Genomic DNA, 4081 nt, shown 5'->3' with positions numbered 1-4081 from the left:
GCAGTGTTGGGGAGGGTCAGTCCTCCCCACCATCGCTTGCAGCATGGGAAAGAGGAGGGGAAATCCTTTCTCTCTGATCTGAGATAAGGGACGGGGCCAGATGGGGACCTCCCATGAACAATATCAACCCTGTGGTCCAGAGGTTTTCCATCCCGGCTATATGGGATATTCACTGCTGCGTCAGATGTTGCCCTGGTCCAGGATATGCTTGCTGATTAGGGTTTGCTGATTCTGACAATTCCTGGCATTTTTTAATGTTATGAGAATATATGTTGTGTGTGTGTATGTGTGTGTGTATTGTAGGGTTACTTCCATGAAAGCCATAACGGTACATAGTAAGCTGCCATATACTGAGCCAGAGACTGGGTTCAGACAATCATGTCGGTAAAAGAAGCCATTGTGGCTTCTCCCTCCGACCCTGTGTGTGCCATGCAGGCGACCTCCATTTGCATAATGCAGCGCCGTTTGGCATGTCATCCAAACACAGCATGGTGCAGGTGGCTTCATAACCACCCTACAACCCAGAACTTGCAATAGGGGTTGTTGGGTGGGTACAAAGCCACCTCCACCATGGCAAGTGCTAGGTTCGAATGATACGTCAAACCACGCTGCATTGTGGGGAATTATGCAAATGGCAGTCATGCATGCGACATGTGCAGGGGTGGGAGGAAAACCCCCAATTCTTTTACTGACTTGATTGTTCGAACCCAGTCTCTGACTTGGGATATGGCACCTTACTATGTTCCAATAAGGCTTTCATGGAAGTAAACCCAATGAGTTTTGAAACCCATTCAAAAAAGCTAAACCAACTTCTCCCCAAGTCTGGGGCAAGTCTTTCTTCATCTCGAGACTGCAACCCTCATTATCTTCAAATGCTTCTCTCTTCTCTGTGCATGCTTTAGTACATTTTAGGTGCTTTATAAACCAACAACAGCAATAACTCCATGTTATCTTCACCTGATTTTTGTGAAAGTGCTTGGGAGATAATAGCAATAGTGTTCCTCATATCAAAACAAAAATAAAGTTCTGCCCCCCACAAAGCTGCATCGCTCCAAACAGACCTATTGCACAGTAGCCAACGTGACACTCCCACTCACATAAATAATGTGCTTGCCGCTTGTGCGATGCCAGTAGATCTTACTGGCTTGAGTTTTCTGGGGAGACGAATTGTGCAAGTGCATGATGGAGTAGTGCAAGCGCTATTGGCGTTGCGCTAGAAAGGGTCCACGCGAGCACAATTTACTTTTGTGGTAGTTTTGCATTGGAGATTGCCCAATTTTTGCAAATCATGGATAGGCACAGGAAGCTGGAGTTCAGCTTTCCCCAACTGGGTGCCTCCAAGATGTTTTGGACTATAATGCCCAGCAGTCCCGTCTTATTGGCTATGCTGGCTGTGACTGATGGGAGTTGAAGTCCAAAACCTCTGTAGGGCACCAGGTTGAAGAAAGCTCCAATTGCCCAATCTGACAACTGCAACTGTCCTTCAGCCATCTTCCTCCCTGTGGCTTCTGAGATTTCACAAGCATCATTCACACCCTTTAGCCTTTATAAGAACTGTTAAGAACTATTTTTAGTGCTTTTAGTATTCTATTCTGCTTCTGGTTGTTGTAATGGTTTTATTCTTTACTGCTGGTTTTATCTTGGTTTTAGTCTGTGCTGTTTTATTTTTTGTTTTAATGTGTGTACTGTATGCTTTTAGCAGTTCGAAAGCAAGAAATTGCAAGTAGATAAATAGGTACCGCCTCGGCGGGAAAGGTAACAGCGTTCCGTGCACCTCGGTGTACAGTCATGCCGGCCACATGACCACGGAAGCGTCTTCGGACAGCGCTGGCTCTTCGGCTTAGAAACGGGGATGAGCACCGCACCTTAGAGTCGGACACGACTGGTTGGGGACATCTTACCTTACCTTACTGTATGCTTTAAAGGTATTTTACACCGCCCAGAAAGCTTTGGTTATTGGGCAGTTTAAAAGTACAGTGAATAAAGAAATAAAATAAAGATGACATCTCTTTTTTTTTGCTTTCTCTGTGATGTGGTTGGTATTATGTTTAACTTTCACTGCTGGTTCTGGATTATAGGGCTGTATTTGACCATATAGTGTCTGTTTTATGTTTTTAACTTGTTTCAAACAGAGTAACTGTAGGTCGCCAGGAGAACTGATGTTATGGGTTAACTACTGAAGATAGTAAGTACGTAAACAAAATTTCAAGCATCTGTGCTACATCCACACTCTGATAACCTCACTTTTGACATACGGCAATGCGTTATACATGGGGCTACCTCTGAAAATGGTCCCGGAACTATCAGCTGATCCAAAACAGAGCAGCGAGATCGTTAACAAGGACTGGTCAATACGAAATATTACACCAGGACTTCCAGTCTGTTTCTGGGCTCAATTCAAAATGCTGGTATTAACTTTTAAACCCTGGCTTGCGGCCAGGTTACCTGAAGGATAGTCAGTGTTGACAATACTGGGCTAGAAGGACCAGTGTTCCGAACTCAGTATAACGCATTTCCTCTCATATATACCTGCCTGGACCTTAAGATCATCTTCAGAGGCCTTTCTCCGGATGTCCCTGCCAAATGAAGGGGGTGGTGGGAAATCTACTAAGAAGAAGGTCTGTTCAGTGGTGACACCCCAGTTGTAGCATGCCCTCCACAGAGACATTGGCCTGGCACCTATGTTGTGGACTTTTCAGTGGTTGGGTGCTGTTTATTCCTTTGCATTGCTGTCTTTTATATTCTGTTTTAAACAGATGCATCTTTATGTTTTAATCCAGGTTTTTTTCTTATCTCTATTGTTATTGGCTGCTTGCAGCGCCATTTTGGGCAGAAGGACAGGATATAAATTGAATTTTTTAAAAAGCTCATTTGCAGAGTGGTGGGACTGTTTTTTTTTTAGAGGTGTCACAGTACTCAGGGAGGGCAACTCTCTGCAGTGACCAGCTTTTTAAAAGCCTCCATTGACATCAATGGAGGCTTCAAAAAAGACTGACTGCAGTGTGAGGTGCATCTGGGAGGCTGTGGGTTGGATTGGGAGGCCTTGGAGGCAGGAAAGAAGTTCCCCACCTGTGTTGTAGTTCCTTTTCAGATATGGAAAAGAGATTGCATTATCAGGGGGACCTGCTAATCCCCAAAACCACCTCCCTGATGCTGCCACCGCCTAATTCCCAGGAGCAACAGAAGGAATAGGAGCCCTCTCAGGGTGGGCACTGGCTTTGTATGTAGAAGGTACCAGGTTCGATCCCCGGCATCTCCAGGTGGGGCAGGAAAAAGCGTCTGAAACCCTCCAGGGCTGGTCAGTGATTACAATACTGGGCTAGATGGACTCTCCCAGTATAAAACAGCTTCCTAGGTGGTTGGGTATGACCCCATCTAGAAGCAGCTCTTATCTTTGGCTGGAACATGCCCCGTGTGTTTATATTGTAATTTTCTAATTAATAATCCACACAAGCTGCCTATGTACTGCAGTTATTTAAAACATGTAAGGCACAACCCTGTGTATGTTTAGATAGAAAACAGTCCGACAACTCCCAGCATTCCCCAGCCAGCCATGCTTTTTTCTGTCTAAACATGCATAGGATTGGGCCCTTATTTAAAGTATTTTTTATCCCACTTCTCAGCAAGGAAAGGGGAAAAAAAAACCTCCCTGATGACGCACAAGGAAAAACGGGCTGGGGAGGGTAGAGGAAAAAATGAAGCAGACTTTCAGCATGTAACCCCTGAAAGGCCTAAAGCTACCTGACAAACTGGGCCAAAGTTTAACACAACGTTAAAAACCACTCCAGTTACAATAACATTGCATGGAGAGGCCGAAAGGGTGGGATTTGCAGGGGGGGAGATCTCCCCCGGTTCTCCCTTCCTCCCCCAAACAGACCCCCCCCCATATATTTTCCCTGTTCGCTCCCTCCATCTGGGGGACCAAGATGCACAATGGAACATTTGTTTGGTGAGAAGCAGAGAGTGGGTTTTTCTGCTGCTGCTTGGCCTTGTAAGGGTTACATGAACCGACCTAGATGTATGTATGTATGTATGCATTTATTTATTTTTATTATATTATATTCCTAGAGAGGAAGGAAAT

This window comes from Heloderma suspectum, chromosome 2 (assembly GCF_057233095.1).
Source record: "Heloderma suspectum isolate Gila_16-S chromosome 2, 16-S_ref, whole genome shotgun sequence".
NCBI classification, from domain to species: domain Eukaryota; kingdom Metazoa; phylum Chordata; class Lepidosauria; order Squamata; family Helodermatidae; genus Heloderma; species Heloderma suspectum.
This window is presented reverse-complemented; position numbering follows the sequence as displayed.